The following is a 26,464-nucleotide window of genomic DNA, read 5'->3' as shown; positions in this document are numbered from 1 at the left end:
AAGTACTGTCCTAATATGATTTTCCATATGTGTTTGTTAGCACATTGCAAGTTTTAAAGTATGCCTTAAAAATAAAAGAAAGCCTGAAATAGTTATTTCATTCACAGATTTATACAGTACCTTTTCCTATTATAATGATGAACCTCAGGTACAGCAGCAAATGATCATTATTAAGAAAAATAACTAGCTAAATCTTGTAAAAGCTTGTTAACATAGCACATACCCAGATCTAGGTGAAAGGTCTTGTTTACTTGTACTCTGTAGTGTTCTGCAAGCTAGAGGACACATGTAAAAAAAACACTGTAAATCAGTTCTGTTTTATAAAATCATAATTTAAGCTTCCAGCTTTATTTTGGTTCTGGCAAAACTAGTATGTAGTCACCATAATGACATAAGGACCTGAGATGATCTCTGATGTAATTCCATAGATAATTTATGTGACATCAGTAATGAATCATGTCCATATGTTTTGCAGTTTGATAGAATCCCAAAAGTTTGATACTTTTATCTTTCACTTCTTTAAAAAATGCTTTTGAAAGAAAAATTGATCACTAAATAATCAATGTGTGCTTGCTCAACAATGTACCAATGTCTGGATCTAAGTGTACGGCTAGGCAAAATTAATCCTTGTCTTGTGTAAACAAAGAGCAGAGGAACTATGGCCTTTGCAGTCCCAATGCTCGTGAGCGCATTTCCTTTTCTTGGTGCCTCATTTTACTGAGCAATAATGCAGTTTTTATGAAGTCCAGCTGTCATCAGAGGCCTCAGGACAGCATACACTAATGCTGCCATTAGCATACACTGTCTTATTAACATGCTCTCTCAGCCAGTTATAGGGACACTCCTGTATTCAGCTGAGGAGTAACTAATCAGAAGAAATATCTTGCAGTTCTTTGGCCAGGAAAAATCAATGATGGTGATTTGAGTAAAGAAAAGTCTAAGAATTGAGATGCATCTAGATCAGACCTGAAAAGTAAATTTCAGGGACAGATGGATTAAAAAAAAAAGACTTGATTGAATTAAGGATGTGTAAAGTAAAACTTTATTATGAAGAAATTGTTCTACCAGAGAAGGAAAACAAGGCCATGAGATTATTTTCAGTCCTAATTGTACAACATAACATCTAAATGAAAGGGGGGAAAAAAAGGAAAAATACCAATACCTGCACGAAAAAAAGAAAAATATTTATATTACCCTAAACATAAAACATGACCTTACACAGTATTTCTGCAGCCATAATAAGGGAAGTACTCAGTTCTCAGGCAGGTAACTAAGCACAAGGGCAAGGAAAGGTAGTTGAAACCAAGTTTCATAAGGGACCTTTCTCAAGCATAGAGGATGGATGCACAAGTCTCATCCCTGAAGGCTTCCTTTGTGCTGCAGAAGCTTGGCTGTCTGGGGACCTTTCCAGTTGCCAGCTTATTAATAACTCCTTAACTTACAAACAGTGTTGGCAAAAGGGCAGGGTCAGCTACCATCTGACTGGCAAGGTTATTTTCAGTGGGAAGAAGTACCTCTAGAGGGCTCTGATATGCACCACTGAGACCATCTTTTTATCATTCACTGGGCCAAATGAAGCAGAAGCTTGTAGAAACCTTGATTCTGGCTAGCTGCTGAACAATATCTGCCACTACCTACAAGGCAAAACCTAGAAAAGTTCCTGAGTGTCAAAAGGGATCAGTTAAAAACTGCATCACGAAATTTCTGACTGTGGCAAGAACAACTGGAGGTGGTTTAACCAGGACTTTCCCCTGTCCCTGCAAGCTGTAACCACCAACAGGGAGGTAAATTAACAGAGAGAAATTTTATTTCTGGCAATGAGTGGTTCTCAGACCGTTGATGTTCTTAGCAGGTTTCACTTAGCTCGTGCAGGGAGGGCAAACTCTGAAAATCTCATACATAAATTCAGGATATCCTCAACCCTGCATAAATGTATTTGTTCTCATAAGACTTTTCAGCATATGGTTTATATGTTTTTAGACAGAGACAAGATGAAGAAAGGGAGAAAACAGAAGTCTTCTGAATGATTGGACCCCAAGGAATCCATCTTGCTCTCAGGCTGGAGTGGTTAACTGTGCCCCTGATCAGACACGAGACCATTGTGCCAGATAATCTGGGGAAGAAACAGAGGGCCCAGAAAGAAGACAGTCAGGATTTGCCAGGCAAATGTAGTTGGCTACTTCTGCCTGAAGCTGAGGGGAAGCAGAGAGTACTGTGCAGTATGTGCACTGTGGGATCTGAAACAGCACGAAAATAGTCAAGTGCCAAGAAGAGTCACAAGGATCAAAGTCAGAATTGATAAAAACCAGCACAGATATGAATGCACTATGATGAAATATACAAGTCCAGACAGTGTTCAGCATTTTAAAATGGATTAAATCCAAAGGATAACACAGTTTCAAAAAATTTCCAAGGATTTGCTTAGTGCTCAACTTAGAGAGGATGACAACACCACCATTAGCTCACAGGAAACTTCTTGCAAATTCACCAGGATTATAGCTCAGAGTGAATGGAAAATTAACTTATGCTGGACATAAAATAATGCTGGTAGAGAGGTGACAACTAGTCTAGCCTCCTGCTCAAAGCAGCATTGTGACCAGTACCATATCCGTCTGACGTGGCTTTTTCCATTCCAGTCTGGAAAACCTGCAATGTTGGGGATTCACAACTGACCATCAGTAACCCACCTCAGGGCTATGCTGCCCACTCTGACAAGCTGTTCTCCAGTGGCCATTCACTAACAACAGGATGGAAATACTTGCCCACAGTGCTGGAAACTGTGATGTGAGCATGGCGCAGAAGACCTGACGAATAAAACTGAAAATGTAGTGAATAGCCTGTTTTTAAAAAAGGAATTTCTGATCAAGGATATCAAAGCCACATGAAGGCAAACCTTAAATATTGAGATAACTATTGGAGTTGCACTCTGGGCAAAATCTGTCTTACTCACAGGTACCTCCGAAGATCATACTGGTGCTGTGCTCATACATCTGACATGTCTTATTTGGAGAGTTTCAATGTATATGCCATAGGTATCAGTAAAAACTGGAAATTGGTACTCTTACATAGGCCAGGATGCTTAGTCCTTGCATGTAAAAGTTTTCAGAACTTTATTTCCGAGAGGTCAGTGTCAGTGAAGAGTGATTGTATAAAATTTATCATGATGACCAAAATTAATGTTATTCAAGATTAAAGGGATTTCATTTTCTGTTAAGGTTTATGATTTGCTTCTTGAACGTTATAATGGGAAAGTTCTGGCTATTGCAAAAGCATTTGGTAGAGCACTCAACAATAGCAGTAAAATGAAATCCAAGAGAAGATTTCATATATTTATAAATGGGCTCAAAAATATCTCAAATGAAAAATGGATTCTGATTGACATAGCTGGAAATAAATAAGAAATTAAATTTAAAGGGGACCGATCTAGATTAGATATTAATAAGAAATTATTTACTGTGTGGGTGGTGATGCACTGGCACAGGTTGCCCAGAAAAGTTGTGGATGTCCCATCCCTGGCAGTGTTCAAGGCCAGGCTGGATGTGGTCCTGAGTAACCTGGTATAGTGGAAGGTGCCCCTGCTCACAGCAGGAGGGTTGGAACCAGATGATTCTTGAAGTCTCTTCCAACCCAAACCAATCTATGATTTTATGAAATGAGACCAGGTCCGTGGTGTGACATGAAAAGTGGAATTACTGTGGATGTATTTATACTCTTGGGTAAAGCAAAATAATGTAGTGTTGTCCCAAATTATTGTTTCCAACACAAAAGGCAATACAACCAAAAATGTCATCATGCATATCACAGCTATTATTACCAGATGTAGAAACCTTGACATTGTGTTATCTGCTTATATTTGTTGAGCAAGACTTTCAAGCATGGAAGCCTTGTTTAGACAAGATAGTCCTGTTATCTTTTATGTGGTTTGGTGGGAAATGGCACCAAAATAGTAAATTTAGTTTTGTTTACTATGAGTATTCACTGCTTCTATTATAGAATGTCATGCAGAAAGGAAAAGTTGTCCCACATTGCCAAACAAAAATCTGAAGAAACACCTCTAAACAACCCCTGAAAAGCAGAATACAAAGAAAGAGCTCCTATTGTGTGAGGCTGTCTCCTAAAATGGGCACAAAGTGCCAACAGAGCTTGAGCTGTTGTCCCTATCTCAGAAGTCATATAGTGATGGGGTGCTTTGTCAAGGAAGAGTGTCACACAAGTTTCAATCATTCTTGCTCAAAGCAGTTGAAAACAGAAGGGTTTGGACGTGAGCAGAGAATTTTCACTATGCAGAACTTAGTTATTTTAGTTATATAACATGGGTTATAATAATTTGAAATATTTTGTCAAAATAATTGTTAGCTATTATCAGTTACATCTTTCATTAGAAGGGGTAAATAGGGAGACTTGAATCTTGAAAGGTTCCAATAGCACCTGGTTGAGCCAGGGGACTGTGATATTTGTGTTGCACAGACTTGATGCGCTAAGGCTTAAACTGGCAGTGGGTGGGCGTGGTCAGGCTTTAGATGCTGAGCAATTAATGAATATCTGAAAACTGCACAGGTAAAAGCGGAGTTTCCAGGCAGATCTGATACTTTCAGCAAAGGTATAAATGGCTAATATCCATCTGGAGGTTAAAATCAGCGCCAAGGACCAGTGTCAGCCAGGGTGCTCAGAGGGCCCTGGAAGTACCAAGCCCACATCTCTGTGCAAAAGCACACACAACTTCTGGTCTCACAATTGATCAAAGAGATTATGTTTTTGCCGTGACCTGTTTCTTCACACTCAGAAATAAGAGTGCAACCCTGGGAATGTGAAACCTGAATATAATTTAATTGGAAAAACAAACAAAAATTACTTGACTAAATGTATGTCTATATCTATTACATATAGACATTATAACACAGACTGCTGGCTAGAGGGAGGTGAGGATTTTGAGGGCATAGTAGAGCTCTAGTAGTACAGAATTTCCAAGCCCTGGAGATCCTTTGCTTTCTTGGAGACATTTTTATAAGAATTACCTTATTGGTTGGGTGACATTTATTTTTTTCACAGCGGAGGTGTCAACTGTCAGCTATGTCTAATATATATATATATATATTCTACATTTACATATATATATGTAAAAGCTGACACCAGCATAAAGCAAAGTGTTGGCTTGTTTTTCGAGGGGTAAAATTTTAGAATTTCCCAATCTAAAGAAAACATGCATGAGCTATAGTAGAATTTATAATTATTACTAAACGCAGTAAAAGATGTACCAATGTTGCAAGTTACTCATTCCAAGAAATGGTGGGAAAAGGCTTGGTGGAAGAAGATGACTGTAATGAGGGAGGTGTCTTTAGGGGGAATTTCAGAGGTGGGGATCCTTTTGTCTTTCTACTTCGTAGTATGTATGTGTGGGGGATGTTGTAGCAATGAACATATGTGTCAGTGAAGTTCAATTTTTATTATTCCAATTCTGGGTAAATAAATCATTATATAATTGATAAACCAAAACCTTCAGATCATCGCTCTTTTAGACACACATTTTTCCATATACATCGAATGAGTGGTTTACCATAGAAATCAGAAGCCATTGGACAGAAAATTCTTGAGAAAGACTATAAAATATACTATGTCTAGACTGTGATCCAGATTTTGCACAGAGGTTTCTGCATGCAAATGAACCCTTCACTTGAAAATATTCTCTCATACAGGCAACATAGAGAGAAAACTTGACACACGCTTTAAACCTCTGCATCAAGACTACATCACCACAATTTACTTCAAGGAGTCTCTGGACTAAAACACACACACAAATACACACTTGTCGGGTGTTTCTTTTGCGGGAGTTTAAATTCCCCGGCATTCAGGTGGTTTTAGAGTCCTGGCATTCTGCAAACGCAGGAAAAGACGGAGTCTTCAAGGTTACATGCTTCGTGCATTAGTTCTTATCTTAAAATTTTCTCAGTGTCCAGCAAGATGTTTGCCCTGGCTCGGACATCTGGTGACTCCTCCTGTCTCTGGGCTGTCCTTATCTTTTATACTAATTGCTACGTATTCTCTATTTACTATTTCTTACCAATGTCTATCACTAATACTAAAAAGGTCATCTTTACACTGACCCAGTCCTCACTAGCTACTTTGTGCCACGTCACTGCAGAAATGGAGTGAGGGAAAAAGAAGGAAGAAGAAGGAGACAATGCCCCAAATTCTCCATCTTGCCCCATTCATTTCAATGCCAAAAATCCCAAACCCACTGTTTTTTCACCCTGTGATATACTAAACTACTATTTTCACACTCTTGTGGCCTGCAATGCTTCCTGCAGTGCAAGAAGCCCCTACTGCTCATACACTGACAGGTCATCCCACTCACAGATGCTGTAAAGTGTTTTAACAAACCTTCTGTCCACACTTTTAAGCTCCTGGTCTAATTTCACAGCTGGAGCTTTGTCTTTCTGGATGTAAGGGGCAAGCAGTTACGAGCAGGCACCCTGACAATCCATTTTACCACAAGGTACAAAAGGCAGCCTAGCCAGGACTTCAGTCTTGCACAGAAGCAGCTCCTAAATACACCAATCTGAAGTAAGCACCTGTTCCAGAAGATACACCACTGACTGGCTCCATCAGTCTCCCTTAGCACAACTACCTCACACAGCTTTTGTGGTAAATCAGACTTACAGGTCAAACCAAAACACTCTTTGTCCTGCCAGCCTCTACCTGCTCATCTACTGAGGTGAGTTCTCTTCACAGTTATAGAGCAGAACCTGAAAATGCAAAGGGATGCACCAGCCCTTTGACAGCAAACAGCAGCTCCTCATGCAGTCTCAGTGCACTGGCATGCGAGGAGGACCTGAGAAAGATTCCTTCCTGGGAAGCCTGACTAGGAATATATGCTTTTCAGCATCTCTGAGACGTAATAGGGAAAGGTGTAATGAAAAGACATGTGGGTAGATTTCTTCATTTTGCTTCAAAAGTCATCTGAGTTAATGCTTAAAGGAGTTAGGAAGTTGATTAAGTATCACATTTGGAAAGTCAATTTCATTTGTATTGGTGGAGACTGTTGATTGGGCTTTAGTGAGCTACTGCACATGCCAACAACCTGCAACATTTCTATTAGCACTAAAGAAGTCCCTTGTCATGTGTTTTGGCTTAACATGGAAAGAGCCATATGGTCTGGACACAAATCTAGCATATCTGAAAAAAAAAAGTCAAGTGATACACAGCATTTCCACATAGACATAGCTGACACCTCTGCTGTAAAAAAAACCCCTTTAAATGTCACCCAACCAAAGAGGTATTTCTGATAAAAATGTCTCCAAGAAAGCAAAGGATCTCCAGGGCTTGGAAACTATACTACTAGAACTCTACTACTCCCTCAAAATCCTCACCTCCCTCTAGCCAGCAGTCTATGTGAAATTTTGTGAAGAGAAAAAAAAAAATATATATATACTTATTTCTGAGTGCACAGTAAAAAGACCTGCGTAGAACTGAAAAACCTTTGTGATCTGGAGTATAATGAAAAAGCAGACAAAATTGCAATTCCTTTTTTTGTTTTAGGTGCCCAGGAGAAACACACTGGAGCGAAATAAAGCCTCTGGTAATTGACCCCCATGGAAGCAGTGAGGCACAGCATAGTCAGAGGGAGACAGGGCTGCAGGAGGGGGCTTTGTTCAGATCAGGTGTGACTATGTTATGCTGAGTTGTCGAGACCATGTCAAAAGAATTCTTTCTCTGTCCTTTCTCTGCACCCTGCTCTATGAGGTCAGGCTCTTTGAAGCCCCTTGTTTCACATCCAGATACGGAAACGGTCATGGCCAACTTTAAATTAGTTAACTGAGCCCAAATCTGTCCTTTCAGGTTGCTCAGCTCACTATTTGTTTATAATGTTCTTCTCCTTTTTCTTTTTCCTTTTGTTTTAATACTGTTCTAGCATATAATTAGCTCATATAAAAACTTTGTAATATTGTACATTCCTAATCCTGTGCTATCACTTTTCATTTTGTGGCTGGTAGATGCATTTGGTAGTACACGTTTGATCTGCATTATTTTTGTTTAGTATATTTTGTCTTTTGTTTACAGATTGGGATATTTCTGGACATTGTTTTCCACAAAATGAAATAATAAGAAGAACGATAGGTCCATCCTTTCCCTCACAGTGCACTGAGGAGCATTTGTGGCTCTGGTATCCCGGCATAAAACCAGACACTGAAGGTGCACAACAGGAGGTAAGGAAATAGGAAGGAACCAGTACTGAGGGCAGACCAAGACCAGACCCCAAATAGAGGGAGCAGGGTACCCCATAGCCCAAGCTGTCTCACAGGTGCTGGGCATGCACAGGGCCAAGGTCAGCAGCACAAGGAAGGTTTCAGCTCCAGGCTGAAACCTGTGCCTTCACAACTGACCAGTTGACATGTGTCTTCACAACATTCTCAGTGTGACCTTCATTGAGTGCAAGTCAGGGCAAAGGACAGGAGGGAGGCAAGACTCCAAGCAGAAAAATGGATATTTGAGGGGAGTTTCTTCCACCAGCACCAAGGACAGAATGGCAATAAATAACGATGTGTGCTTTAAAATAAAGAGGATATCTGCAGCAGGCAGGTCAGCAGAGACAGGGTTAATATCACTGTCTTTGTAGAGGAGATGAGGAGAGGAAGGTTTGCTGTGGTGGAGGAAGATCAGGTGATGGGTGCACACAAAGTGCCTCTGCAAGGTACTACCTTGAGTGTACAACACATGACAGAAGAAACCTCAGTGGCATCTCTGACATCCACAACAAGGATTTTTGTTATGCCTTCCCAAGGTTGGAGCTGGTAAAGCATCACATTCCTTTAATTATTTTTAATGTGGATACTTTTTCAGACTTTGTTTTGTTTTATTTGTTTGTTTGTTTTTGCAATTTTTACCTCACTTAGTTTCTCTGGAGCACCTCTCCACCAACTAGTTGCTGGTAGTGCCTGTTCCCAATTGAAGTAGATTTTTCCCAGTATAAAACAAATACAAAATAATAATACCCTCTTCCCCACCCTCCAAACTCTGAAACTTAAAACCAAGCCTATTATGATAACATAAAATTATTAAGTATGTTTAAAGTAGCTGATAAGGTGATATAGAGCTGGACAATATGACAAGTTCTGTAAAATTCACATTGGTTTTAAATCACAGTTTATATTCAGGGGACTGTTGATGACTATAGATCAATAATTGCAATGAAATCTTTATATTGCCATTTTGAAATAACGTCCATTAATGGGCCAGAGCAATTAAACAAATTTTAAAGAAATCTTTCAAGTATGTATATATATTTATATTTGCAGATACAGTCTGTAAGTTTAGATTTAATACAATTATTTTCTCTCAACAGTATAAGTAGATATGCACTTCTTACATACATTTGTGAAAATGTCTTTGAAATTTATTCGTTGAAGTTAATTATACACATCCAATACTTCTCTTCATTTAATGCTATAAAATTAATGGCCCTTCATTTTTATCTCCAATGCAAATGATCATGCCATTTCCAACTGCACGCAGCTATTTCTGTCATATGCTGAATATGATTAGTTTTCCTTTAGCAGAATTAGAGCACATGATTCTCTGAGGTTAGGCAAGAGCAATGTCTCCTGGTGTTATTTCAGAGTTTCTATTATGCTATAGTATTCTTAACAAATAGGATTTCAAAAATGCACACTGCAAAAATTTTAGACACGTGAGCTCTAGAGGCTGTGGCCTTTGGTGAGCGCAGACAAACCAACAATGGCAACTCATAAATCCTCAGAATCTTCACAAGAGATTAGATAGACATTACAGCTAACACTTGTAAAAACAAGAGGAATACAGCTACTGCTGGAAGTACAGGCTGTGTCATTTGGAAGTACTTCCACACAACTCCGACTAAAGTGAGCGTCTTGAACAATTTCAACAGGAGCCAGATAAGGCTTGTAACAGACTCTTTTTAATCAATATTCCATATTTGCATGATAGAGACTTTTTCAAAAATCAGATAGACATCACTTAGTTTTCTAGAAGCTAGAGACATTCCCAGAACCATGCCCAGAGATATGCAAGCTTACAGCAGATATCAGATGTTAATTTTCCTCCATTTTGGTTGTCAATCAACTGCTTGTGCATGATGATGATGGAGCACACATCTACCATTCAAGAGTGAAAAACAGACGTAATTTTAAACATGTGTTTCTAGCTTTCAGATATTCTGCTTGCAAATATGGCAGACAAATGCAGCAGTCATAAAAATATTTTTTATTGAATGATTTTAAGATTTATTCTCTGTAGAAGTGAACTCAGAGTGTTTGGTATAATGGCAATCAAATATATATATTTTTTCCTACTTGGAGCAAGACAGGGGAACTTGAGAATATAATTTAATACATAATAAAATTAGAGGGGAATTTTTTTTCTAAACTGTGCATTGCAGGTATCACTTAACAATTTTTTTCTCCTTTAAAAAGCCAAGATGTCAAAACCAAGTTTGGAAAAAAGGTATGCCTATTTGCCAGTGGTGAAGCAATATTTTCTGCCCAAAGAATTTGCAATGACATTTGGTTTTCTTTGCTTCCTTTCTAGCATGCCTGAAGTGTCCTGTTGCTGCTGAGGCCAGAGCTGAGCTGGCACTGATGACTGTACACACACCTGAAATATTAAAATTCTGATTACAAGCTCCCCTCACAGCTCCATAGATACATATCTTGTGGAGGCCATCTCTCCGTAAATGCCAGATGCATTGACAAATGTGAACATCAACTTTTGCATTTGTCTCTATACATGCCAAAATACTTTATCTGATTTTTCAATTTTCTATTGCAATTATACATGTATTAGGTTCAGATTTCTAGAAATTGAGTAGGTCACCATAACCAGCTTTTGTTCAGATGAATGACACAGTTCTCCTTATCTTCTCCTTTCTGCTTCCTAAATTGTTTTGAACTTCATATTTCCATGTACATATATAAGGCAACCCTGCTAGTAATTATGCTCTTAGAGCGTAAATGTAATGCAGTAAACACCTAGGTAGAAACAGAAGACAGTTCATGATGTATGTTAGGAGTGAAAAACCTGCTAAATCAGCAGCCCACCAGAGCTGAGAGGTAATCTAAGGCTAAATTCCTAATTTGTATGTGGGTCTAATTCTTCTAAAGAAACAGGCCTTTGCGTCTAACACCTCAGTACTTTGGGGAAGAGAAGACTCAGATCTGTCCTCTGTAAAGCCCTTTGCAATGCCACACTATTGGCAAGGAAGATGTATATTTCTAGTGCAGCCAAGTGTTTTGCTACCTCTTGGTTGGAGTCTGTGTGGTATGTTCTCAGAGGGCTGAGCTTCATCTCACATTGCAGATTTATAAAAGTGGAAAAGCTACAAGCTGAACTAAAATGGTAAGGGCAGCAGATTTCATATAAGCCACACACAGCTGAGAATTTCCCTGATTTTCACAGAGTATTTCAGATTTTCTCTTATCGCTTGGAAAGGCTGCAGGCTGTCAGTGGATTTGAGAACAACTTGGTTTGTTGTTTGCAGTGTGTACCAAAATGAGCTCAGGAGAGCAGGAGAATGGTGATGGAAGTGCTGCTGCAAGTGTACCATACTAATTAGACAGGATGTGAGAATGTAACGGGTGCCCTTCTTAACTGAAATGGAGATCCTGCAAAAGGTGTGATCCTGAGAATGACATTAATATCCTGTAGAGATGACCTCAGGTCTGAAGTTCCAGGTTGCAGATCTGCACTACAAGGAAAGTCTCCATGGCATGGCAAGAGAGACTCCTGTCCCTAAGTGAACTGACAGAAAACTATTTTAGAGGTGATAAACTGACTGAAAGTCCCAGGTTTTGCTCCTGTTTGTTGTCAGTGGGAAAGAAAAGAGGCTGTAGGGGGAGGAGAAGTGTTCTGAAGGTTTATTCTGATTTCCTTTTTTTTTTTTTTTTTTTTCATTTTTCTTTTAATTTTGTTAATAAAATTTTCTTTATACCCTTTAAAGTTTGAGCCTGCTTTGCTCTCTTCATAATTCTATGTCAAAGTAAGGAATGAGTAAATAATTCTAGGGGGTGCAGTGGCAGTTGACCAGCATTAGACCCACTACATTTAATTGGTGCTTTGGCCGGGAAGCGCAGATTGGTGAACCAAACCCAACACAGGCAGAGGTCTGTCGGGTGATGCACCAAGAGAGATTCATAAGCAAAGTTCTGTGTTTGGGTACAAGTCACGATGACCCCAGGACCACTCCTTTGTCATTTGCAGCACTTAGTCTCAGGACTCCTTATTGAATTTATCAGAAAATTGGAGTAATTTGAACAGTAGCTGTAAGAGTTATTGAAGTGGGCTAGCTAAATGAAACAGCAGTCTTTGAAACCATTAAAAAAAAAAAAAACAAACCCACTCTTCTCTCAGATGAGTTCTAGCAAAGAACTATATCCACTGAAATAATAGGGAATTATCTTCCACCAAATCAAAGGAAAGCTGTTTTAACAAGATGACTGTATCTGTCCATCTTCTCTTGCTACCTGTTAGGTATGTCAGTGGTGTCAAAAAACCTGGGTAATTTCTTATTTCTTACAAGATCAGTCGCTGTGCAGCAATGGTAGTACAGGAGAGGGAACTCACTCCTGAGGAGGACCAGCTCTTTTCTGCTAGCAGCAAAATTTTTGAGCAAATCTGCATTTATTTACATACCTCACAGCAGCAATAATGAAAATCTCACACTACAATTATGCAGCAACAAAGCTCCAAACAGGGAGTTTAAATAAAGTTAACTTCTGAAGTGTATATATTTAAAGTAAAATACAGCATCATTTTGACAGCTCTAAATTCCTTGGAGAGAGGTAAGCCTTGCCTGCTACGTATTTACTACTTGCTGCTTTCCAGTCTATCAAAAGTAATGGTGGAGGAAAACTGTTTTCAGCATTGTCTTTTCCTATGCAGTTGTCCTCTATCTCAATTTTTTTTCTGAAAAATATGCTACACTGACTTCTGTTACAAGTTGTCTGACATCTAATTGAACCCTTGTACTATCCAAATGGTGAACATAAGACATGAGCCTTAATCTGGAATCCCTAGATCTTAAAATCAGAGAATCATTAGGGTTGGAAAGAACCCCTGGAGGTCATCTTGTCCAACCCCACTGCCAAGGAAGAGTCACCCAGAGCAGGTGACGTAGGAACATGTCCAGCTGGGTTTTGAGTGCCTCCAGAGAGGGAGACTCCATGACCTCTCTAGACAGCCTGCTCCAGGGCTCTACCACCCTTAACATAAAGTTCTTCATCAAGCTGATTTGGGTTTTATTTTATGACCATTACTCCTCGCCCAGTGTCTGGGCACCACAGAAAAAGAGTCTGGCACCATCCTCTTGGTACCCACCTTTGAGATATTTATATGCATTGATGAGATCCCCTCTCAGTCTTCTCTTCTCCAGACTAAACAGCCCCTGCTCCCTCAGTCTCTCCTCAAAAGAGTGGTGCTCCAGACCCCTCATCATCTTTGTGGCCCTTTGCTGGACACTCTCCAGGAGCTCCTTGTCTCTCTGGTACGGAGGAGCCCAGAACTGGACACAGCACTCCAGATGTGGCCTCACCAGGGCCCAGCAGAGGGGGAGGATCAGCTCCCCTGACCTGCTGGCCACACTCTTCCCAGTGCAGCCCAGGACCCCACTGGGCCTCCTGGCCACAAGGGCACACTGCTGGCTCACTGTCACCTTGAGATCCACCAAGACTCCCAGGTCCTTCTCCGCAGAGCTGCCCTTCAGTGGGGCAGCCCCAGCCTGTGCTGGTGCTTGGGGTTATTCCTCCCCAGGTGCAGGACCCTGCACTTGCCTTTGTTGAACTTCATTAGGATTTTCTCTGCTCAGTTTCTCAGCCTATCAAGGTTTTGCTGAATGGCAGATTTCCTCCAGTCATTGGACACCTCTCCAGTTCCCCATGATTCTTCAAAGATGATGGAGAATGGCTTAACAACAATATCTGCCAGTTCCCTCAGTACCTGTGGGAGTATCTTATCAAGGGCCCATGGATTTATGGGTGTTAAGTCTGCTCAGCTGGTATTTCACCCAGCCCTCTACAATCAAGTAGAAATCTTCCTTTCTCCAGCCTCCCTCTCTTACCTCCAAGATCCTAGGTTTCCTGGGGATTGACCTCAGCAGTAAAGACTGAGGCAAAGAAGGCATTCAGCAATTCTGCCTGCTCTGTGTCTTCCCTCACCATGACATTTGTCTGATTCATCAGCGGCACCACATTTTCCAAAGTCTTCCTTTTGCTGCTGATGTACTTTTAGAATCCCTTCTTGTCCTTGATATCAGACTAAATTCCAAGCTGGCCTTGTCTTTCCTTTTCCCATTCCTTCATACCAACGATGTTCCAATAGCACTCCAATGTGACCTGTTCCTTTTTCCATATCCCATAAATTTCTTTCTTCCAACCAGCATTAACTAAGAACTCCCTGCTCATCCACACAGGTCTCTTACCCATGAAGCATTTCTGGTTCATGGGAATACACTGGTCTTGAGCTTGAAAGAAGTGATGCTTGAATATTGACCAGCTCTCTTGGACTCCCTTATCTTCTAGAGTCCTAAATGATGGAATTCCTCTAAGTAGATCTTTGAAGAGGCTGAAGATGTCTGGGAATTCAGGGTTCAATCCTGCTTACTGCTTTGCTTCCCCCACACAGGGTCCCCAAGTTCCATCATCTCAGAGTCACTGCAGCCAAGGCTGTCCTCTGTTCGTGTCTTCAACCAGCCCCTCCTGGTCTGCTAGTACAAGATCCAGCAACACACCTTTCCTTATTGGTTCCTCCACCAATTACACCAAAAAGTTATCATCACTAGTCTGCAGAAACTACTTGGTTTGTGTGTGCTGAGTGGTGTTCTCTCTCCAACAAATAGCAGGTTGAAGTTTCCCAAGAGAACCAGGGCCTGTGATTGTGAGGTTACTTCTAGCTGTTTACAGAAAGCCCCATCAACTTTGCCCTGATCAGGTGGCCTACAGTAAACACAAGAGTGTTACCTGTATTAGCCTGTCCTTTAATTCTTAAACATAAGCTCTCAGTACATTCATCTATATTTAAGTAGGACTTGATACAATCCAGTTGCCCTCTCAAACCAAGAGCAATTCCAGAGCCACAACTCACTGACCTGTCCTTTCTAAAAAGTAAAGAGCAATCCACGATAGCTTTCTAATAACGTGAACTATCCCACTATGTCTCATAATTGCAATGAGATCATGGCTGGGCTACCATACACAGAGATTTCCACGATGTTGCTGTTCAAGTCTTTCTCTGCACCAAAATGAAACAAAGCCATGTTGCTTCTTTACAAGCCACAAGGACTAAAAGCCCCAGCTTTTATGCCTCCAAGTAGAATGAGACCAGATCACTCATCTCCATCCCATTCATTGAATTAAACTGAGCCTCCCTTTCCACTGCCAGCTGAGGTTTCTGGGAATCAAAGGATGAAACCCCACGGTTATTTCATTGGCGCTAACGGGGACACACCTGTGGCAGTCCTGCCAGCTGAGCAAGGGGCTGGGCCTGCAGCAGTGCCCAGATTCTTCTCTCAGGGCAAAGGCTGTGTTTGCAGCACCAAAGAAATGGAACAAACATGGCTTGAGCAATTTCATCCAGACAAAAAGACAAAATGCAACCAACTTACATTTAATGATAAAGACAGATTTTTTCTTAACAAACACCAAGTGACAAACGATGGAGCAGAGTGAACACCACCAGTCCTCTTTCATTTACTTACGCATCTACTAAGACTAATAAATCTCTACAAATACTAATGGATCTTAACTAATACATTGAGCAATGCCTATCTAGTAAACTAAAGCAAAGAATCAACCACCCTAAAATCCTAAAAAACAAATCTTCTTTCTCTTTAGTCCTAAGGACAGCTAACTCTTCCTAGACCGGGACAAGCTAACTCTTGCTAGCCCTGGACAAGTGCAGGGCTAATTTGGTTTTTTCTTCTTGGCCACAGGCTCTGCTTCCTTCTTTGGCCGGTGCCTTCTCCTATGTGCGTCCCTTTCCTTCTTGCTTTCAAACACCCTGCAAGAGAAGAAACAAACCATCATTTTTCATTCCATGCACACCATTCAACTGAGTTCCCACACTTCCAGTTTGCAATGAATTCCTGTCTTTTCCGGCTGTGACACATTTGTAAGTTGATCATCACCATCAACCTGATCTTTCTGTTTCTGTTCCTTCCAATTTCCTCCTCCTTTTGCTTCATCCTACTCTTGATTTGACCAGCCCCATCACACCAAGCCTTGGTGCACCTATTCCTACTGGTAGGAATTGTGTCTTGTTGGGGCAGGGCCAGGTTTCCTTCTGCGTGCTGGGTTTGAACTCAGCTCTTTGTGTTTCGAGTGGGTTGTGAGGCTGAGCACGGCGGCCAGGGCCCATCCTGCAAGTGGCCTCAGCTCCCCTGTGGTGCCTTTGCCAAGGCTCAGCCTGTTGGAGTGCAAAGGGCCGGGCTGTGAGCAGGACGAGGAAGCAGTGGCGCACCGTTTGCACTGCCGGCACGCAAAGGGGCCTGGCGCCGATCGCGGCGGCTGGGGCGCTGGGCAGCAGGGACACTCCGCCTTGCGGGGCCTCTTGCGGCTCCTCTTCCCTCGCTCGCCATTCTCCTTCCTGCCAGGGCTTTTGCTCCTCTCTGCTTCGTCCACACTCTGCAAATGAGAGAATCCTCATCAGTTTGGCTTTCCTCTCACAAAGCTGGAAAACAGAGCATTCAGCGCCAAAATCCATAGGCCTGAGCCAATTTTCCAAAGCCTGAAGAGCTGAGAGAAGGGCTGGTTTTGGTGGCAGGCAGCGGCGGGCTGCAAACACAACCCCTGGAGGAAAAAACACCTCCTTTCTCCCCCCCAGAGGGCTGAGATCTAGAGTTCTAAATTTCTTCTTTACATGTCTCTGCCTAAAATCTATTTATCCCTGTTTTTCCTCCAGAAACGCCTAGGCAATGGGTTTTAAATTCAATCAAATTGCTGAAGGCACATGGTTGTGACCACCCCAAATAATTTCTCTCTCTCTCAGTGAACCAAATTCAGGTTTGCCAGGAAAATTTTAGCTGAGCCACAGCACCGGTAGCTTCTTTTTGGGGACTATGCTGGGATGCTGAAGCAAAGATCCCTGAAAATCTGCAGCATCTCCATGAAGGTAGCCAGGATGACTGATGTTAGCAAGCAGCGGGGAATTAAGGATCTGACTGGAGTCAATGAGGTGCCAGGCCTTGAGAAACCAGTGTGTAGAGCGTTCAAGCCCATTCTGGTGATGGGGCTGCTTTGTTGGCTCAAATTTATGTTCCAGAATTCCATATTGCAGGGCAGCAGCAGCAGCAGAATGAAGCCCTGGGCAGCATCTGCTGCGCCTTTCCCAGTCCATGGGACGATGTGATCCTGGCAGGGCGGCGTCTCGCACGGCTCGCCGGCAGGTTTTGTCCCCTTCTCCCAGTTTCTTGACCCTCCCGGCACGTCTTGGTTTTCTTACCTGAGCAGAAGCACTGGCAAGTTTCCGTTCTTTTTTCCAGCAGTAGTAGTACTCCACACACTGGGCCACAGTCTTACTGTGAATCTGTTGTGAAGAGCAAAAGAAGGAATCTAAAATGGCCCTGCTGTCGGGTGCTTTGGAGAAAAAGTAGAGTGTGGAGCAGAGTAGGAAGGCAAATGATGGAGTCAATTGAGTAGGGTGTAAAATGAAAGAAATAGGGAGCAAAAGAGGCCTTATGCAATGTAGCAAACTGTGTCTTATGCTATGTGGTAAGAGATGTAATGCACAGATCAACAACAAATCCATCCAGCACAGTTATCCTGTCCCCCATTCCCTGCAGTTCTCCCACCACAATGTGTTGTGGAAGAAGCAGCACACCTAGGAGAAGAATCGGACAGAATCAAGCTTGGTCTTCCAAAGTAGCTTGCAGAAAAGGGCTGGAGGGGAAGAATCAGCACTTTGACACAGGTCTTGGATGACCCATGTCAGGATTACTTGAATAGTTTTGCTATTTGAGAAGAGACAGACTGAGGTGCAGTAGTTGGGAGCAGAAAGAATCAACATCCCCCCCGGATGATGACCTAGGGTAAAGAACGTCCCCTGGCTTTACCTGCTTCTGGATGAGATGAAAATCCTTGCCATAGGTGTGCAAAGCCTTTTCAAAGGACTCCTTCTCCTCAGGTGTCCATCTCTCAGAGTCTGGCAGAAAGAAAAGAGCAGCAGGACAATTGATTCCTCTCTCCACTTGAACTAGATACCACCGGCCAGGAAAACAAAATTTATGCCACCCATCATCCACCTGTGTCCATGTCTGCACCCTCAGAAAGTAATGAGCACAAGAGCAGGCATTCCCCAGGGAAAAAAGCATGGAAAACGAGTCAAGCTGAGGGAGTAGATGCTGCTGCTTCCCCCAGCTCCAGACAAGACCAGATCTTGTGCTGGTGGTTTTGGTGTAAGCATAAATGCTTGGCATGGCAATTCAGGGTATTGCAGCATGTGTCAGTGAAGGAACGAGCTCTGCTTTGCTTTACCTGGGTAATGATAATCAGCCAAGGGATGGCCTGGAGCTGTGGGAGGCCCCCCTGAGAGCAACATCTCCAGGGCCTCCTGCCAGAGAAAAGGGGAAAAGGCTTTAGCATCCCCACCACAGGAGAAGGAGCCAACACCCAGAAATGCTGCTTTTCAGCCACTTTGCCTCTTCAGCAATTCAGTTCACTGGGTCTCCTATGGATCCAACCTCCTGATTTGCTCCCAATCCCCTGCTTTTGCTGCCCAGCCCTTTGATACTGCTCCTGCCAAGAGTGGCCTTTTGCTCACCAGCTCCCAGATTTTGTTCCTGCTGCACCCAGAATTGCCTGAGCACACTGACATTTCTGGGAATTTCCCCACAGCCATCCAGCCCCAAATGTCTGAGAGAACACACATCTCCAGAGAGACAAGGGAGCAGGCTGTGGGAGCCTGCGCCGCTGCCTCCAGGAGAGATCTTCTCCCTGCTGGAGCCATTTGGGCTCAGGCCTGAGGCAGCTGCAGGACACAAGCAGGCAGCAGGCGCTGCGCTTCTTGTACTCTGCCTTCCTCCCCGAGCAGGCAGGAAGGGCTGTGCCAGTGCCCAGGCCTTATCCATTGCCTGCCCGCTCCTGTGTGCGCCCAAAGAGCCGCTCCTTACCGGAACACTGCCGCGCGCCTGGTGCAGGCAGTGCAGGGCCAGCTCCAGCTTAGCCTCTGCCCTGGGAACGCCACGGGAGCTGGCCATGTCCAACAGTTCTCTCACTGCAAGCACAGCAAAAACCCGCCCACAGTCGGGCTGGAGCCAGGAGAGGGGAGAGCTTGCCATGCAAGGGGGAAGGAGAGCACGAGAGCTACAGACAGCAGGTTGGAGAGCATGGAAAGGAGAGCAAAGAAAGGGGCAGCTGAACCAGGGCCAGTGGAGTGCGGGCTCTCCCTTCACTGAGCCTTTTGGAAGAAGAGGCAGGGGCCAACCTCTCCTCTTCCCGTGGCCAATGCCTCTGACAACTTTGGAGAGCAGGAAAGTAGATTTTCTTCCTTGCTCTCCTACAAAACCAGAGCATTCTCCTTGCCTCTAACACTCCCACTTGGGAAGATGAGCTGGTCAAGGAGAGAAGCAGAGCATGCCCAAATCTGCCCTTTGAGCAAAGAAGGAACCTTTTCCACACCAAGTATCTCAGGGGTGCAAGAAAAGCTTGACAGTTACCTCTGTCAGGTTTTTGCATGTCAGAGTCATCTTCCCCCCAAGGCTTCCACACCAGGGATGCAGGCTCCTCATCCTCACTTGGCGCTCTGCTCTGCAGCTCAGGGAGCTCGGCCTGAAACTCACTGCCAACATTGATGTGTCTAAAGGAAATGGAGGGAAGAAAGACAAGTGCTCAAGAGAAACATCCTGTGGAGCTGCAGGCTTGAAGCAATCCCAGCCCAACTCTGCAATTGCAGCTCTCCTCCTCGCCATTGCTCAAGCTGCCGTCCTTTAATCCCTCTGCCAAAACTCACGGCCGAGTGTGGGCTCTGGCCTTCCTTTTCATTGTGCCTTTCCTTTCCACCTGGAAGAGATCAAAACAGTGTTCCAGATAAAAATCATTCTGCAAGATGTGTTGCTAGCCCTCCTTCTCATGCTCAGCATTGCAAACCACCAACTCCTGTGTCCCAGGAGTGGCCTCCGTTTGGTGGAATTGCTGCATTTTTCACTTGGATCTCCCGAGCCAGGACCCTAGAGTAGTGGGCAGAGTCCTCAAGAGGGGAAGCAGAAGGGCACGCAATCCTCCCTCCAATCTTGGGGCCAGCGAGAAGACCCAAAAGGATGGCATGGAAGTTGTGCCAGGGCAGGCTTAGGGTGGGTGTGAGGAAAAGCTTCTTCAGCCAGAGGGTGCTGGGGCATGGGAACAGCCTCCCAGGGAACGGGTCACAGCACCAAGCCTGACAGAGCCCCCAGATGCTTTGGACATTGCTCTTGGGCACAGGGCGGGATTCTCGAGGCTGTCCTGTGCAGGGCCAGGGGCTGGACTCAATGATCTTGTGGCTCCCTTCCAGCCCAGAGCATTCTGTGATCCTGGGATTGTGCTAGGCATTGAGAAAGATCACTCAAAGTGCCATTTCATGGCTGCCTGTGACCGGCAAGCAGAAGCAGCCCTCCAGGCATTGAAAAACATAGACAAGTCTAGACCAATATTTCTAGAGAAATGAAATCCAATGCAGGTGGGAAAGAAAAATGTATCCAAGTCGTAAAATAGAATGTGTCTGTAAGTGATGAAAATATGTAAGTATGGAAGAATGGCTGAAAGCAGAGCATTTTTGTAGGTGAAAGCCAGTATTGGAGGAGAAGCCCTGCAAACTGTTTGCCTGCCCTGAAGAAGAGGGATCGCAGAGGAGAAGTGCCATCATTGCGGGTTGGAAAGCTTTGGAGATGATGGGAGCAGAGCCAGGGCCTGAGAGCATTTGTTGACCCTGAAGCCCTGAACACCCCAGGAATGACCAGATGGTTTTGGGGTCACCACAACATAGTTTTGGGACCTCAGTGGCTACCAAAAACCTTGAATAAGGTCATCAGTGGACGAGTATTTGAAAGCACATGGTGAGACCTCCCGACGCCCTCTCTGGAAAGGTCTGAATTTCCACTGGAGGCTGCATTATTCCTCCAGAAGCTGGACCCTGCTTTCATGTGTAAGCTGGTGTGGGGAGAGTGAGAACAGACCAAGTCTGGTGTGGTTGATGGCACAGCCAAGTGGAGCCTCCTGGAGTTGTGTTAGTGCTTGGAGGGCATTTTCTTACCTTTGACAGTCCCAAAGGGCAGTGGGGATGCTGTGGGGCAGCAGATGAGCAGATGAGGACGGTGGTGCAGATGCCAAATCTTCTGGTGCTGAGGCCAGAGGTGGCTGGTCAGGGACAGCCCAGGAGCAGCTGCTGCTGCTGCTGCTCCACCGCTGCTCCACCAGTGTTCCACCAACGGCCGCAGCAGTAGGAGACAACGACAGTTGCCACGGGCACAGCCCAACATTCCATATAGAACCCTGGGGGACCCGGGGGACACAAACAGGGATGGGCCACCTTGACCCCTTTTACTTCTTCTTCTTCTGCTGCTGCTGCTGCTGCTGTAAGTTTGCTGGGAGGACCTTCGCACTGGGGCATTTCTCGCCACTCCTCTGGTCGGGGCAGAGCAGTGCAGGCACAGCTCGGGCTCTTCTTGGTGCTTCTCTCTGAGGTGCCTCCAGCTGAACCTGCCCTGGAGCCTGCCTCTGGCAAAGGCCCCACAGCACATTGCCTGCACTGGAGAAGCAGAAGGAGTCCTGCTGCTGTCTCTGCTCTGCTTGGGAGAGGAGCAAGAGACTGAGAGTGGTTCAGTGCAGAACCAACTCCCAAGCTTTCTCTCCAAGTGGAGCCATTCCCCCTGCCCCTGCTGTAAATCGTCTTCTGCCTCGTCATGTTGCTTGATGTTTGCCCTCCTTTGGGCCACTGAGCTGAGCGCTCTCTCCTCTCCAGACTCATTCTGTGAAACTTAGAGGAACAGGATATTTTTCAGGGGAATTGAAGGGGACAGCCCACCAGCAATTCCTTAGCCAACATTGAATGCAGAATTCCTATGTCTCTCTTCCAGCTCCCTTGAAGAAGCGAGATGTTTGCCACAAAAACTGTGGCATTCCTCTGAGACTACCACTAAGATAATGACTTTTTCACACGAATGGCCTTCCCATTTAATACTTAGATCCCAAATCTGGCAAAACCCAGCTGGTTTTGCTGCTTTCCTGCCTCATGCCGGGTAAAAGCAAATCTCCCTTCCTTTCCACCCTGCTTGTTACATACGCACACACCACCCAGCAGACTGAGGGGGCGGCTGTAACAAGGTCCATTGCAAAGCAACTCCTTTGTAGCTTCCAAATCCCACCTGCTTTGGCTCCATCAGACACGGGCAAGCTTCTTCCAGCATCCCATAGCCAGCCTGGCATTCTCCCCTCCCTGCCCCCTTGCCATCCTGCCCAGCCCCTGCTCCCAAGCCCTTGCCAGGCTGGGCCATTTCCTGGGCTAGAAAAAAGAGTGAGCTCAATGCTTCTTTGGTGCGAACACCAAAGCTGGGAGAAGTGAGAGCATCATGTTCACAGCCGCTTTGCTTTAGCTGAGGAGCTTGGTCAAGGTGCAGAGCGGGAGGCTGGTCCTTTCCAGAGAAGGGGGAACTGAACTACGGATTGCTTTGTAGTGCTTGTGGCTATTAATGTTATAGAATGGGAGAGGTTAGAAAAGTCTTCAAAGGCGCTCAAGTCTTTCTCTGCACCAAAATGAAACAAAGCCATGTTGCTTCTTTACAAGCCACAAGGACTAAAAGCCCCAGCTTTTATGCCTCCAAGTAGAATGAGACCAGATCACTCATCTCCATCCCATTCATTGAATTAAACCGAGCCTCCCTTTCCACTGCCAGCTGAGGTTTCTGGGAATCAAAGGATGAAACCCCACGGTTATTTCATTGGCGCTAACGGGGACACACCTGTGGCAGTCCTGCCAGCTGAGCAAGGGGCTGGGCCTGCAGCAGTGCCCAGATTCTTCTCTCAGGGCAAAGGCTGTGTTTGCAGCACCAAAGAAATGGAACAAACATGGCTTGAGCAATTTCATCCAGACAAAAAGACAAAATGGAACCAACTTACGTTTAATGATAAAGACAGATTTTTTCTTAACAAACACCAAGTGACAAAAGATGGAGCAGAGTGAACACCACCAGTCCTCTTTCATTTACTTACGCATCTACTAAGACTAATAAATCTCTACAAATACTAATGGATCTTAACTAATACATTGAGCAATGCCTATCTAGTAAACTAAAGCAAAGAATCAACCACCCTAAAATCCTAAAAAACAATCTTCTTTCTCTCTAGTCCTAAGGACAGCTAACTCTTGCTAGACTGGGACAAGCTAACTCTTGCTAGCCCTGGACAAGTGCAGGGCTAATTTGGTCTTTTCTTCTTGGCCACAGGCTCTGCTTCCTTCTTTGGCCGATGCCTTCTCCTATGTGCGTCCCTTTCCTTCTTGCTTTCAAACACCCTGCAAGAGAAGAAACAAACCATCATTGTTCAGTCCATGAATACCAACTTCAACCGAATTCCCACACTTCCAGTTTGCTCTTTGAAGAGAGAGCCCGCACTCCACTGGCCCTGGTTCAGCTGCCCCTTTCTTTGCTCTCCTTTCCATGCTCTCCAACCTGCTGTCTGTAGCTCTCGTGCTCTCCTTCCCCCTTGCATGGCAAGCTCTCCCCTCTCCTGGCTCCAGCCCGACTGTGGGCGGGTTTTTGCTGTGCTTGCAGTGAGAGAACTGTTGGACATGGCCAGCTCCCGTGGCGTTCCCAGGGCAGAGGCTAAGCTGGAGCTGGCCCTGCACTGCCTGCACCAGGCGCGCGGCAGTGTTCCAGTAAGGAGCGGCTCTTTGGGCGCACACAGGAGCGGGCAGGCAATGGATAAGGCCTGGGCACTGGCACAGCCCTTCCTGCCTGCTCGGGGAGGAAGGCAGAGTACAAGAAGCGCAGCGCCTGCTGCCTGCTTGTGTCCTGCAGCTGCCTCAGGCCTGAGCCCAAATGGCTCCAGCAGGGAGAAGATCTCTCCTGGAGGCAGCGGCGCAGGCTCCCACAGCCTGCTCCCTTGTCACTCCGGAGATGTGTGTTCTCTCAGACATTTGGGGCTGCATGTCTGAGAGGAAATTCCCAGAAATGTCAGTGAGCTGAGGCAATTCTGGGTGCAGCAGGAACAAAATCTGGGAGCTGGTGAGCAAAAGGCCACTCTTGGCAGGAGCAGTATCAAAGGGCTGGGCAGCAAAAGCAGGGGATTGGGAGCAAATCAGGAGGTTGGATCCATAGGAGACCCAGTGAACTGAATTGCTGAAGAGGCAAAGTGGCTGAAAGGCAGCATTTCTGGGTGTTGGCTCCTTTTCATGTGGTGGGGATGCTAAAGCCTTTTCCCCTTTTCTCTGGCAGGAGGCCCTGGAGATGTTGCTCTCAGGGGGGCCTCCCACAGCTCCAGGCCATCCCTTGGCTGATTATCATTACGCAGGTAAAGCAAAGCAGAGCTCGTTCCTTCACTGACACATGCTGCAATACCCTGAATTGCCATGCCAAGCATTTATGCTTACACCAAAACCACCAGCACAAGATCTGGTCTTGTCTGGAGCTGGAGGAAGCAGCAGCATCTACTCCCTCAGCTTGACTTGTTTTCCATGCTTTTTCCCCTGTGCTCTGTGCAATTCTATGTACAGGCACTTAATAGTCATAATCAAGCACCAAGCTTCCCCTGAAAATGGTTTAAGAGGATTCATCATAACCGCACACACCCTTGGTGTGGTTAGCCCTATGATTCTCATTCTTGAGAAGCAATCAAGGCAGATCTGTCACCGCACTGGCTGAAATGACCTCCTGCCCAGGAGGAGGCAATGGCACAATCATTGCCTCTCCGGACCTCATCCTTTGAGTCTTTCATTTTAAAGCTCATCTCACCAAACTGACCATCCTGCTGCCAAAGATTCTCTTGCCCTTTTTAGATGGAATGATCCCATCCTTCTCTATCAGACTACAATCATTAAAGCACAATCCGTTGTCCTAAAAGCCAAAACCTTTCTTACAGCACCATCCACAGTGCCAGATGGTAATCTGCTCCATGTGACTACTTCTGGTTTCCTTTCTAACTTGAAAATATAAGCAGATACTGACCATGTAAGAAATTGTGTTGAGAAGGTGGACATATTCTTTACAGCACAGTGGAGAAAAATATGAACTTTACTTTTCTTGCTCTTACCAATATTTTCTTCTCTTTGTGGGAGCATTTCAGCCAGTAAAAATGGGAAAGCAATAAAAGATGTGCTAAAACGTAAAGTAAAAGGAAGTATAGCTTTACAACTGTTGGGTTTGTGAATTTTATTTATTCGCAGTGGTACATATAACTCTTCTCTGGCCCACATCCCCCATACTTTATCCTTGAGGACAAAGAATCATTTTACCTGATTGAGTTCTATCCCTTCACGCTGCTACCCAAATAGTGTCTGGTTCCCACTTTCTCTGTGGATATCATTTGGGTCCTTGTTGCTAGTTGGAGGTCTTTCTAGAAAGACCTTTTTTCCCTCTTGAAATGGGTGTTTTAAAACTTTGAGTATTGTTTACACTTTTAAAAATATAAGCATCTTAGTAAGCACAAAGAGATATATCTATATAATGCGGTCTGCGGTCATCTCCTAGGGCTGTTCGTACATTCCTTCCACTTAACTGTTCTTCTGGCCCAGCATGGTCCCTAACCCATTCCAAAAGAAAGACTTATAGTTGTAGCTTTCAGATGCACACTCCAGCTAGAATACAAAGCAAAATAGAGAGGGTTGGGGTGGTTTGGTTTGTATGGTGTTTTCAGGATGGGAGTAAAGAGGGGAAGTATGTCCAACAGGCAACCCAAGCAGGGCTGCTACTGACTGGGAGAGTTTGCAGCTTGATGGAGAGATGATCTGCTTCCACTCCCGGAGTCATGAGACCCCATTGCCCTGCCTAACCAACCCTCAATTTCCCATTAGCTCTAGAGCTTTCTGAGGCAGACTATCCCTGTGCTTTACTTTGAAGAATTAATAGTTTTAAGAAACATGGGTATAACCAGACTCTTTTTGTTTTTTATATTATTTTCTGAGTTCATGCTGCAGTCCAAAAAGAGCATGAAGCTGAAATGATGGAGAAGTACAGAGAGAAACTGATCATGATGGTGTGAAAAAAATTTCTATAATTTTGTGACTAAAGGTTACTTAAAAATCTATATAGAAAGAAGTAATTACCTACAGGTCCCTTTATGGCCTCATTTACACCATTGGCATCCCATCATTATGTCAGCTTTTTGGGATTTGTACCATTTCCAGGAGAGTTTACCCTTCCACTCATGTGATGAGCAGCTGATGGTGAGGCTGTGGTGTGCTTCCAGCACAACATTCTGTAGCTGGACCTTGTGTGTGCAGATCAGCCTTCACACCTCAGTTCTGGCTGTGTTGCTCCCTGATC

The sequence above is a fragment of the Hirundo rustica genome, chromosome Z (assembly GCF_015227805.2).
Source record: "Hirundo rustica isolate bHirRus1 chromosome Z, bHirRus1.pri.v3, whole genome shotgun sequence".
In the NCBI taxonomy this organism is placed as follows: domain Eukaryota; kingdom Metazoa; phylum Chordata; class Aves; order Passeriformes; family Hirundinidae; genus Hirundo; species Hirundo rustica.
The sequence above is the reverse complement of the archived record's forward strand: the minus strand, read 5'-3'. Positions refer to the sequence as shown.